This window comes from Lagenorhynchus albirostris, chromosome 14 (assembly GCF_949774975.1).
Source record: "Lagenorhynchus albirostris chromosome 14, mLagAlb1.1, whole genome shotgun sequence".
In the NCBI taxonomy this organism is placed as follows: Eukaryota; Metazoa; Chordata; class Mammalia; order Artiodactyla; family Delphinidae; genus Lagenorhynchus; species Lagenorhynchus albirostris.
The window spans coordinates 63,607,769-63,621,077 of record NC_083108.1 but is presented as its reverse complement, the minus strand read 5'-3'; the positions used below and the strand labels follow the sequence as shown (position 1 = coordinate 63,621,077).

At 45.1% G+C, this 13,309-nt stretch overlaps 1 protein-coding gene across 3 annotated transcripts in view; it reads left to right on the top strand.

The window, feature by feature from the left end:
• Window positions 1-251: 251 nt before the first annotated feature.
• SPECC1L (sperm antigen with calponin homology and coiled-coil domains 1 like) overlaps window positions 252-13,309 on the top strand; it is a 128,227-nt gene continuing 115,169 nt past the window's right edge. For 2 of the 3 annotated variants that reach the window (XM_060120832.1, XM_060120830.1), the window contains exon 1: window positions 252-372. The gene's annotated coding sequence lies outside the window, so the exon portion shown is untranslated. Of the gene's footprint in view, window positions 373-4,101; window positions 4,159-13,309 lie in introns of those variants that run through there. The other variant, XM_060120831.1, reaches the window with a different exon arrangement.

Sequence of the window (13,309 nt, the reverse complement as noted above, 5' to 3'; positions counted from 1 at the left end):
CGAGCAGGAAGCCTCACGCATGCGCACTGCCTACCTGAGGCATTTCTGTGGCCGGCCGGATGGTATGGCGCCTGCGCGATCCAGAGCCGAGAGGGAGGCGAGCCGAGTGGGCTGTGCCGCAGACGCCTGCGCGGGGGCGGATGTGGGCGGGGCCTGCGCCGCGCCTGCGCAGTCTTCGGCGGCCGTGTGGGACGGACAAGGGGCGGGCTGGGGGCGTGGGCCGCGAGGGAGGCTGGGCGGGCCGGGCGAACGGCGCCGCGGGGTTGGCTGCTGCCCTGAGGCCGGACTCAACGGATTCGGGCCGCGCCACCGGGCGAGCTCGCCGCCCGGCCCCAGCCCGGAGCCAGCGAGCAAGCGAGGCGGCGCTGCGCGGTAAGAGCCGGGGCCGGGTGCCCTGAGTGTGCGCGGTGGGAGCGTCCCTCTCCTCAGCGCCGCCCGCGCGGCCAGGCCCCGGCGGCCCCGCAGACCCCGGCGGCCCCGCGCCTGCGCCGTCCCCTCCCGGGCCCCCCGCCTGGCGCGCGCCTGCGCCATCCCCTCGCGGGCCCCCGGGCAGCCGAAGCCGCGACCCCGGCCGGCGGGCGTCCCGGCTGCTTGGGGCCTGGCTGGTTCTGCGCCCGCGCCCACCGGTCTCCTCTTCTCGCGCGCCAGGAGAGGCTGGGGCCGCCGCCCCATAGCCCCTGGCCCCCAGTCCTTTAGTCCCCGGCCTCCATCCCCGGGCCCGAGGATGCGGCGGGCGGCCGACCCGGGCCTCCTGCGGGCTCTGCTTCCGCCGGGCCGCGCCCCCACCCGCTCCCAGCTCCGCCGGCGGGGTCAGCCCCGAGCGGGAGGAGTATCCTTTTTTCTCCAGACCTGGTTAATTGCATCAGGTTGGATGTGAATAATCTTGTGTTCTGCCGAGGAAATTCTGCTTTTCCCGCAGTGTGGTCATTGTATGGCTTCAGTGGTTACGTTTAAGACATCAGAGTTCGTTTCTGGGCAGCTCCCCTGGAGATGACTGGAAAAGAAAGTTTCCACTCAGTTTCGGCCCATTTACAAAACCAAGTAACTCCTGTGATCATTCAAGCGCAAAGAATCTTGATTTGTTAATGCCCTTGGTAATTCGCGGGCAAGCACGGGAGGACCCAGGGAAAATTCCCATAAATTCGCCGTCCTGTATTGATCACAGGGGGAAATGTCTGTGTTGTATTAAAAAAAAAAAATCATCTTCAGCCATTGATAATGTCTTGTAAGTTTGCAGCAGATGCGAGAGACTAAAAAATGTTTGCTTTCACCCCGGGGGCTGCATCTTGAGATGCAATCAGAGCCTGGGGCTTGGTAGATACCAGCAGACATCACTATAATATGGGTAGGTTATCAAATAGACACATCGATGCAGAAGGGTAAGGAGAAGTAAGGTATTGACCTAGGTAAGATTTTTTTCTATAAAGAGATAGCTGATTCAGTAATTTTTTTCTCTTGAAACATGTCTCCTTTTCTCCGTTGAATGAGTGTACACCAAGCATCTTGAGATAGCTGGAGAATGCTTTTTAGTTGCCTGTGCATACTCTACGTATGTAGGGATTTTCTTGACATTCATTTTCAGTAAGAAAGTGAGGGGTTCCCTGGTGGCGCAGTGGTTAAGAATCTGCCTGCCAATGCAGGGGATATGGGTTCGAGCTCTGGTCCGGGAAGATCCCACGTGCCGCAGAGCAACTAAGCCCGTGTGCCACAACTACTGAGCCTGTGCTCTAGAGCTCGCGAGCCACAACTACTGAAACCCGTGCACCTAGATCCTGTGCTCTGCAACAAGAGAAGCCACCGCAGTGAGAAGCCCGCGCACCACAACTAGAGAAAGCCCACGCGCAGCAACAATGACCCAACACAGCCAAAAATAAATAAATAAAATAAATTTTTTTTAAAAAGAAAAGAAAGTGAATATAGTGCCATAGAAAAGCTTTATCACTCTGCACCTTGGCAACAGTCCAAATATCTAAGTGTGCAGTTCAGCATCATAGTGAATGGGAAGTGATTATAGCAGTATTGGTTAAGGTGAGGTTTGTATCAAAATTTCTGTTTTAAACTTGAACTTTTGGGGTTGTGTATCTGCCGTGTGTCCTCTTGAGACGGGATTTCTCTGAAGCAGAGGTTCTCTTTATAACTGACTCCATAAAGTACATCTTATATTTTAGATGACTCAGATGATAGTATTGCTTTGGTTCAAAATTATTATTAGGGATGGGTTTTCATAATACATTAAGACTTGCTGTATAACCATATACATATTTAAATCACATGGCTAACTTGTCCATAGTCATTACGCAAACTCTCCACCTCAGTAGAGGAACAGTGGCAGGGTGTCAGTAGGTGAGTTAAATTTCTTGGCTTTATGGCTTTGGGCAAGTCGGTTTTCCTTTCTGGCCTTCATTTCCCCATCTGTAAAGTGTGGGTGTTGGGGGTGGAGATGGAAAGGAGCTTGAGTTGCCAATTTTAATGTTTAATGGATCTTTGCCTACTTAGTCCTCTTCAGCCAGGGGTAGAACTGGGCCTTCTCACCAGTTCCATGACATTGTGGTCCTTCGTCAAAGACCAGGTGGTGTTGTAAGGCTGGTGAGAACCAATCTCGGAGACTCTTGGTCAGGCCCCTGAAATGAACTGTTGAGTGGGCTTCAGTGTATTAAGAAAAACGAGGACAATATAGGGAGTTTTTCATAAAACTAAATTTATTCAACTAGGACTTCCCTTTCTAAAAAATGTCATTTTCTTGATACTAAAATTAAAGCATCTTCTGTGACATGATGGTGATAGTAAATGGTGCTAAATGAGATTGTAATAAATGGCAACTACAGGTTGGTTTTCTTATCACAATGAGGTATTTTTAGAAATAAAGAGAACGTAGAATCTATTGTTCTGCTGTTGTAGTAAGGGAGTTTAGTGAAAATGTTCCTGGGGCTTTTGCTGCTAAGATTAAAGTATAGATTATTTTTTAAGAGTAAATATGAGTTACTTTGTGGTCATTTGTCCCAATCCACAGGCAACTAAGAAGGCTCTGTTGAATTTGTTTGGTATTAAAGACACTTCTGATCATCCTTTCCTACCAGATGTAAAATGTCAGGATATTTTTTTGTGTGTATAAGCCTAGGCAGGGAAATTCCTCCTGGTGGTTGGAATTGTTAGTATTGAATAGACTGGCTGCCGAGGTAAAGAACCCCTGTGGGGATTCTCTGTCAGCTCCGAAACTTTTTAGTATTGTGACCCCAGTCTTTTGCTGTGAAACACCATGACCATCAAGAAATTAGGCTTACAGATTATATTTCAGATATGCTGAGGGGAGAAGTGGCTGTCCAGCACCCTGTCCAGTTCCAAAGTGAATGTGACAGATGACCATTGTGTCTGTGAAATCTTAAAAATTTGTAAAGATTTAAAAAATCTTACTAAATTTAGATTTAGAGTTATTGTAAATTTTCTTTTGTACTTACAAAACTACAGTATATAATGTGTATCAAGCATACATTTTAAAAGTGTCTCAAATTAAAATTAATAATGCAATCTTTAATTCTTCAAATACTCATGTTCACATTGGGAGGACTGACTGCTCTCACCCACCTGAGTTCTCCATTTTCAAAGGATAACATGGAAACTCTGTAAAGGACAATTGTCCAGAAGAAGAGAATGCAGATCTGTTAAGTGCTTTCCCTGACCTTTTTGCACATCTTCATTGTAGTTCTTGTCTTTATTTTTTGGTTAAATCCTGAGGTTTGCCCCTGCCTTTCTTTCTAAAATGTTAATCTGTTCACGGTTACTGCCCTGCTCGCTGCACAATTTAAAATCCTTCAATGGCTCCCACTGTCTTTACAATCAGATCTACCGATCCTTAGCCTGGTGTCACTGGGCTCTGGCCGCCACTCTCGTCCTGCCCCCACCTCCTTTTAGGTGCTTCGTTGAGCTCTTGGTCCTTGGAACTCTCTCCAGTCTCCTCTGCTGGAAAGCTTTTCTCTCACTTCATCCTTCAAAACTCAGCTCAGGTAGGACCTGGCCTGAAAGGCATCCCTTATCCTGTCTCCTGCAGGCTTGTCCAAGCACCCTGTCCAGTTAGGATTTGGCTCTCTGGTTTTGTCTGCTCTTCTCCACCAGCTGGGACACCACAGTGCAGAGTGGGGTGCGTGTCGTTGCATCTGCTGGGTGAGTAGTTTGTTAGGCATGGGTCCTGAGGAAGTGGGTCACTTAGTCCCTGTCCCTGAGGAGCTTTTCACTACAGGTCCACTTGACCTCGCCATCCCTGAGATACCTCCCAGCCATGCACACCAACTTGCAAAGTCCATTTAATTGTGTCTTAGTGTCTAATTAAAATCTAATTTCTTGACGGAGGAGACTCTGTCTGTGATGTCTATTATATCACCTTTGTTCCGGGCTCTGGAAGGAATGTGCATTTGTTTCATGTTGTTTCCCTTTTTCTCCTTGTATACCTTCCATCTTGGTGGTGGTGGTTTTTATTGTTGTTGTTGTTGTTTTTGGATGGTAAAGTTTTAAGAGATGAAGATATTAAATTTCAAGTTCGTCTCTTGTACATCTAGCCCAGGGAAAACAGAAATGTTAAAGGGGAAAAATACTTTGTCTCTTGAAAAAAAAAAGCCCTGTATTACACTTCTTTTCAAAAGAACTGAGTTTGTACAAAAGAAAAAAAAAAGAGCCTGATTAAGCTTGGGAAAGAGGCAAAGAAACTGACGGCAGTGTTAGGATTTGTCAAGAAATACTTGTTAAAAATGAAAGTTGTCCCTTTCTTCCTCTCTCACTTTTCATGTTCTTGGGAAAGTCCCAACTCAGCCATTTTCTAGGGGCACCTCGTCCCGTGGGAAGTCCTGAAGCAGTTTGTTGGGGCTGCTGATTTCCAGAACAGTCACAACTGGACACTTTCTTCCGAGAGATGCCCCTGTCCTGCCATGTAGGAGATGCCAGTGTCCTGAGTCCCACTCCCTTCTTCCCCTGGTAGCGTCTCCTGGTCATAGTTTGTTCTACCCCACCAGGCCCAAGAGTTCTTGAGCAGGAGCTATTGAGTCTTCTTGCACATTTTAAACCTTGATGGGTTTGGGTCAGTCTCCCCCAGCCTCCCGCCCCAACCCCCCAGCCCTGGCCTGGTGGCTTGCTGGACCTTAGTTCCCTGATCAGGGATTGAACCCAGGCTCCAGCAGTGAAAGCACCGAGTCCTAACCACTGGACCGCCAGGGAAGTCCCTGGTTAGGGTCAGTCTTAAATCTTCTGTCCTGTGTTCTTGTTCTTTTCCCCATCTGGCCTCTGCATTTCTGCAAACTCTGTCACATCATTACACTTACTCAGGTGTGTTTTCTCTGCCCTGTTACAAATTACCTGCTGGATTTTTCAAACCTAGTTCCCTCATTTCTATTCTTTTTTTTGGGGGGGGGGGGGCAAGCCGCAAGGCTTGCAGGATCTTAGTTCCCTGGCCAGGGATTGAACCCTGGGCTCTCTGCAGTGAAAGCGCTGAGTCCTAACCACTGGACCGCCAGGGAAGTCCCCCTCATTTTTATTCCTCAAGCTTACCTCATTGCGTAATTATTCAACTTTGCCCGGCCCCTGCCACTCAAGGCCACCAGCCTTGGATTTTTTAGTCTTTTTATCTCTTACTTCTTGCCTCAACACTTGTCTCCTCTCCCCACCCCACTCTCCCCTCCCCCGAACTCCACCACCAGGAATGTCAACCTTTCATACCACTCTTCATTGTTAATGTATTCATTTGAATACAAGAATCGTGTATGCATATATTCATTCATGTACTCATTTGCAAACATGTATGGTTTTTAAAAATAACAGCTTTACTGAGGTATAATTCATATACCATAAAGTTCATCCTTTTTGTTTTTTCCAACTTAAATGAGTCAAATTTATTTATTTATTTAAATTTTTATTGGAGTATAGTTTTTTTTTTAAATTTAATTTATTTTTGGCTGCATCCAGTCTTAATTGTGGCACGTGGGATCTTTAGTTGCGGCATGCGGGCTTCTCTCTAGTTGTGGTGCATGGGCTTCTCTCTAGTTGTGGTGCGTGGGCTCAGTAGTTGCGGCGTGCGGGCTCAGTTGCCCTGAGGCATGTGGGATCTTAGTTCCCCAACCAGGGATGGAACCTGTGTCCCCTGCATTGGAAGATGGATTCTTAACCACTGGACCACCAGGGAAGTCCCTAGAGTACAATTGATTTACAATGTTGTGTTAGTTTCAGGTGTACAGCAAAGTGAATCAGCTATATATACACATATATCCACTCCTTTTCAGATTCCCCTCCCACATAGGCTATTACAGAGTACTGAGTAGAATTCCCTGTGCTATACAGTAGGTCCTTATTAGTTATCTATCAATGTTTTATACATAGTAGTGTGTATATGTCAATCCCAATCTTCCCATTTCTCTCTCTCCCATGACCCCCTGGTAACCATAAGTTTGTGTTCTACATCTGTAACTCTATTTCTGTTTTGTAGATAAGTTCATTTTGTTCCCTTTTTTTAGATTCCACATATAAGCAATATCATATAATATTTGTCTTTCTCTGTCTGACTTACTTCACTCAGTATGACAGTCTCTAGGTCCATCCATGTTGCTGCAAATGGAATGATTTTGTTCTTTTTTATGACTGAGTAATATTCCATTGTATATATGTACCACATCTTCTTTATCCATTCCTGTGTTGATCGACATTTAGGTTGCCATGCTTTTTGAATTGCACACCTCAGTGGTTTTTAGTACATTCACAGAGTTGTGCATTGAGCACCACTCTCTAATTCCAGAGCATTTTCATCACCTCAGGAAGAAACCTTGTACCCAGCAACAGTCACTCCCCATTCTCCACTCCCCCAAGCCCCTGGCGATCACTAATCTACTTTCTCTGGACTTGTCTGTTCTGGATATAAATGGAATCAGACAATATGTGGCCTTTTGTGTGGTTTCTTTCATTTAGCATAATGTTTCCAAGGGTTATCCATGTTGTAGCATTCATTAGTACTTCATTCCTTTTATGGCTAAATAAGAGTCCATACTTTGTTATCTATTCATTAGTTGATGGACATTTAGTTTATTCCACTTTTCTTTTCTTTCTTTTTTTTTTTTTTTTTTTTTAATTTTTTGGCCACACGACACGTGGGATTTTAGTTCCCTGACCAGGGACTGAACCCGCACCCCCTGCATTGGAAGTGCAGCATCTTAACCACTGGACCACTAGGGAAGTCCCTGGTTTATTCCACTTTTGGATAGTATGAATAATGCTGCTGTGAACATTCATGTACAAATTTTTGTGTGGACAGATGTTTCCTGTTCTCTTAGGTGTATATGTAGAAGTGGAATCACTGGGTCATATGGTAGCAATGTTAAACTTTTTGAGGAACCACCAACTGTTTTTCAAAGCTGCTCCATTTTACAGTCCCTCCAGCAGTGTGTCAGGTTCTAAGTTCTCCACTTCCTGATCAATGTATGGGTTTTCAGGGCATACTTTTTAAAACATGGGATATTTTTGGCACTTCGGCCTTTTGTTTTCCTCACTTAATACTTCTGGAAAGTCCATTAAATCAGCTGGTATCATTCTGACTCATTGTGATTAATGGCTTCATAGTAATATTCCATAATATAAATATACTGTTTATTCATTCAATTCAGCAGATAATAAAAGGCTATTATGGATCAGGCACTGTTCTAGGCTTTGAGGCAACAGCATGAACAAAACATACAAAACACCCTGCACTCTTAGAGCTTACTTTCTAATAGGAGCAGGGGTGGAAAGTCAGGAAATAAACAAGTAGCATAGCCTAGGGTTTTACCATTGCAGTTTGAGTCTGTGGGGGCTTTCTGAGTAGTGTATATGAAGTACCAAAGGCTAGATTGCGCTAAATGTTGTTACAAGTTACTTTAAGTCAGTATTAGTATTAATAATCTTGCAGGAGAAAGTAGAAACATTTTCATAAAATAAAAAAAAGGAAAAAAAAAGACCCAATTGGTTAATGTGGATATGAAGTTCTAGGAGATCCACATATGAGTCCTTGGTAGCAAAGTTTGCACATTTATAAATTGTATCCAAATCCTCTTATTCTGTTGACAAGTAATAGACATCGTTCCCCGAAAACCAGGTGAGATATATGTGCTGGAGGTTTCTGATGGATGCAGTTGAGAGTACTTTTGGGGGACATGGCAAAACTTCTGGGCCCAGTCAAGCCTCTTGTTTTCTTCCTGAACTTTTCTGTGTTTGTTATATTGCCCTATGAATTATTGAGATTGTCCCTCCAGTAAAGCCTACTTTAAATTATTCATGGTGATGCTTAGGGAAAATAATCTGGGTCCTCTAGAGTGGTTAGGCCTGGAGGGAATTCCCTCCCAATAAGGGCAGATTTATATTGATATGTAGCCTAGTTTGGCCTGCACTAACCCTTCTATGTTGGCCCTAGTGGTAATGCAGTTAAAATAAGCATTTCGGTTCTCATTTTGTTTTTTATATTTGACTTTGAAATGAAGTTAGAAATGCACATTTTAGACACACAGTTATTCACCCTTTGTGTTACCCATCCAGGTCAAAGTCTTGCTCATCCAGACCAGCTCCATCATGATGGAATGCTAGTCATCTATTAATAATCAGAATGTCACTCTAATGAATAAAACATTATTTTGCAGAAAAATTTTTGGGGCAATTCAGTTACTAATGTTCGTTTATAAAAATTCAGAACAAAACACAACCTGCAAGTTTATGTTAAAGTAATATTTCTGAAGGTCTAGTGTAGAATATAAATGCCACCCAGCATACTGTCTAGCAGTACAGGGATCTTAGTCACCTCCTCTCCTGCCTTTGCTTCTCGCTGTCCTCCCCCACCACACATGTGCTTAGTTGGGTTGGGTTCCAAAACTTTATTTATAAAACTAATTTAATTCATAAGGTTTATGAGGTTTAGGTTATTAGTACTGTGGAATCTAATGAGCATCCGTGGCAGCATGGCTGAAAAAGCATACATTTCATGTGTACCTTTCATTAAATACGGTCCTCTCACCATACAGCTTAAGGTAGTTATTTTCCTTAATTTTATAAGTGAGGAAACGAGGTTAAGAATACAGAGTTAACCAGGGGCCAAGCTTGGACTTGAGCCCAGTTTTCTGACTAAAAGCCCTATGTTCTTTTCACTGTAATATGCTGCCTTTCAACTGGAATGCATTTGCCATATGGTTGAAGGAACGACAGTGCCATTTAGCCTGGAGAATAGAAGACTATGTAGGGCATTGTTTCTCTTATAATTGAAATATTTGAAGAGCTTTCACATGGAAAGAGGGCTGGATTTATTTTGTGCTGCTTTGGCAGGTTCCCTAGTAAATGGTAGTTATAGTTGCACTGACATTTGGCTCCACGTACGAAAAACTGCCCAAGAATTGAAGGGGCAACTAGTGACAAAGCCTGTGGGGGTGTCATAGGACGATGGCTGGGGGACTGACCTTGATGCCTGCCTGGTCTTACTGAGGTCCTCTTCTTTGCCTCCTCCTTCTACACCCTTTCTTGCCTGAGCGCTTGGCTGGGCCCCCTCTTTTCTCTTCCTAATTTCATGCCTCTTCTCCCTTAAGACACTCAGGCAAGTTTTAAATATGGGATGGCCCTTGATAGTAGTTAATGATGATTTTGTTTGATTGGTTCGTTTTTCTCACATATGCAGTATACACATTATTTTAAATAAAGTGACAGTGAAGTATGAATTTGGAATTTATAATTTTTTCCAATACTATTTCTTTTTTTTTCTTTTTTTTTTTTTTGGTATGCGGGCCCCTCACTGTTGTGGCCTCTCCCGTTGGCGGAGCACAGGCTCCGGACACGCAGGCTCAGCGGCCATGGCTCACGGGCCCAGCCGCTCCGAGGCATGTGGGATCTTCCCGGACTGGGGCACGAACTCGTGTCCTCTGCATCGGCAGGCGGACTCTCAACCACTGCGCCACCAGGGAAGCCCTCCAATACTATTTCTGTAGTGACTTTTTTTAAGCAGGAAATAAAAATTGAAGAGTATATCCTGTGATGGTAGGCTAAGAGGGGGATTTATTATGCAAGTATGAGAGTCTCTGCTGAAACGCTAACGCAGTGTTTACTTTGTCACCCAAGGTTCATTATCCTCAGGGATAACCACCCAGGGTTCCTATGCTGTTTCATTCCTCGTCGCATGTGATTGCATAGGTGCTGTACCTTGTCTGGCCAGGGAGTCCTTCAGGTGGGGAGAGGGTGGTCAGCAGCAGCAGGGTCTGTATTGACGCCAGAGAGTGACTTCTGTGAAGGGTTCTTAGTCTCTGAACATCTTTGCAGGTGAAGCTTCAGAGCATAGTGAGGTCAAGAGGAAAAAGACCTGTTATCTCTCAAACAGCTGATTACTTTTTGCATAGCAGTTACTGGTTTCTTTGTCTTTTGTCTACATACTTTTTTTTTTTTTAAATTGTCAGGAGCCTGGAGGTTAGATATATGTGCCATGCTGCGTCAGAAGCGAGCTTGGGACATTTCAGGTGATGGGGGTGGCTGGTGGCTGCACTGAGAAAGAGATTCCCTCAGGAAACAGGCAAGTGAGAAAGTGAGCCCAGCAAATTCCCCCGTGTAGGTTCAATGTGATGCTCTTTCAAACAGTTGATGTCACACCACTGTTACCTGGAGCCCTGAGAGCTGAAGCGTTGTGACTGTCCGAGTATCTAGCTAACCGAAGTTAGTGCAGGAGCTGAACATTCAGCTGGTGTCTGATGACGAGCAGTCCTCCTGGCCCCGCTTGAGTGCCTTCGGCGAGGGGAGGACCCAACCAGTTTTAAGGCCGGTCGGTTGGTGTAGGGACATCGCTGATTATTAGTTGCCTCGGAATCTGTCGCTTGATAACTTTCACTCTCTAGTCCTATTCCTGCCTTCTGGACCTTTTGAAGTTTGAAAACGACTATTTTCACTTACCGAGATGAAAGTCTCACTTACTTGAGTTGTTTTCAGAGCTCTCTGGACTGGAGACAGGCTGGTTATTAGATTTTCTCCTCACAGTGTGGTTCTAGAACTGCACACGGTACCTTACCAGGTCCTCTGAGGAGGACAGTCTACCTGGGACTCCTGTCTTCCTGGATCCAGACAGTGTAAATCAGATGATTTATTTCAGCTCAGGACTGTATTGTTGCCCTTGGAAGAGCCCTGCTGTGCTGTGGGGACACTTTAAGCCCAAACTCCCTCTTCTGCTACAGAAGCAAGTCTTCCAGGGTCTGTCTTTCAGAGCTTTCCTCTTCCCCGGGAACTTGTGGACAATAGGATCAGATTCTAACCTTTGACAGCACCTGCACCCTTCCAAAATCTGCTTCTCACACACATGAACAAAAGATAAATATGTGCGGTGACGTATTAATTAACTAGGTGGTGGGAATCCTTTTACAATGTATATGTACATCAGTCGCCGTGATGTACATTTTAAATGTGTTACAGTTTTATTTATCAATTATATCTCGGTAAAGTTGGAAAAAATTTGAGGTGAAAACATCTTGCCTTCAAAAGGTCAGGGTTTCCTATTGAGACTAGTCACAGAGGTGCATTCCAGGTTTCTTACTTCTTATTTGTTCCCAGATGGTGTGCAAGGAGGTAGTGATCCCTGGGGTTAGACCACCTTATGTAGCGTGGCAGCTCGAGGGTGTCAGGACACCCGATGAGCTGAGGTTCCAGCTTCATAGGGACCTTCCTTCTTAGGCTGCTTTGGCCTCCGGGGGAGGGCTGCATGCCCCTTTAATGCTAGGGTCTCCACAGTTTTCCACTAACCACAGTTGGTGAGAGTCTAAGTTGTCGGTTTTCTCCTCATCCCCTTCTGCCCCTCATCAGCTTTTTCTTCCTGATTTCTTTTTGAAATTCTGTTGTTTTGAGTTGGTATCTTTTTGACTTTCACTTATACTGGTAACACGTAAATGATGACATTGTGGTACAGGACAGACACATTATTCCCATGGCTTCCTTGAGCATTTCTTTCAGTACCCTATATTGCATGCTCTCTTTCCTAGCTGCTAGCCTGCCAGCCCGCTGTGAAAGATTGGAAGTGAATAGGGGGTCGTCAGCCGTCCCTTGTATACACGGGGACAGCATCGCCAAGGCCTCAATCTGTATAGTAACAAGGAATGTTTTGCTTACCTGCTTCCACATAAGCTGCTGGTAATGGTTAGGATTTGAAAAAGGGGAAAACATTCCTGAGATGGGGAATTTAGTCACCTGTAGTTCTATATGAAAGTCAACCCCCCAAAAAACAAAGGGACTTCCCTGGCACTCCAGTGGTTAAGACTCTATGGCGCGGCCAAAAAAAAAAAAAAGAAAAGAAAAGAAGAGGAAAGTCAAAGTCAACTGAGAGAGGGGGGGAAGGCATATCATTATAGTCTCAGTAGAGACAGAGACTGACAGACTTTTTCTGTAAAGAGCCAGGTAGTAAATGTTTTTGACTTTGCAGGCCATATAGTCTCTGTTGCAACTAATCAGCACAGAAGTAGCCATAGAAATACATGAATGAATGAGTGTACCTGTGTTTCAATAAAATTTTCTTAGTGGATCTGAAAACTTGAATTTTGTATAGTTTTTGATGTCACAAAATACTCTTGATTTTTTTTTTCTCCCCAACCATTTAAAAATGCAAGAAATAGGGTTTCCCTGGTGGTGCAGTGGTTGAGAGTCTGCCTGCCGATGAAGGGGACACGGGTTTGTGCCCCGGTCCGGGAAGATCCCACATGCCGCGGAGCGGCTGGGCCCATGAGCCATGGCCGCAGAGCCTGCGCGTCCGGAGCCTGTGCTCCGCAACGGGAGAGGCCACAACAGTGAGAGGCCCACGTACCGCAAAAAAAAAAAAAAAAAAAAAAATGCAAGAAATATTCTTAGTTTGTGGACTGTACAAAAACAAGTGATAAGCTGGATTTGGCCCATGGACTGTAGTTTGCTGTCTGTCCTCGGTCATAGGGAAACAGGAAGCAGAGAGGACTGATTAGAGGACCTGGGAAGCCAGGCCCAGAGTTTTTTCTGTTATTTTCTAATTTAATTAATAAAGAATCTTTTACAAAAATCCACAATACCTTTATCTCATCTTAAAAAAGCAACAATTCGGGGCTTCCCTGGTGGCGCAGTGGTTGAGAGTCCACCTGCCAATGCAGGGGACACGGGTTCGTGCCCCGGTCCGGGAGGATCCCACATGCCGTGGAGCGGCTGGGCCTGTGAGCCATGGCTGCTGAGCCTGCGCGTCCGGAGCCTGTGCTCCGCAATGGGAGAGGCCACAACAGTAAGAGGCCTGTGTACCACACACACACAAAAAAGCAACAATTCAAAAAGAAGAAAGATGCAAGGA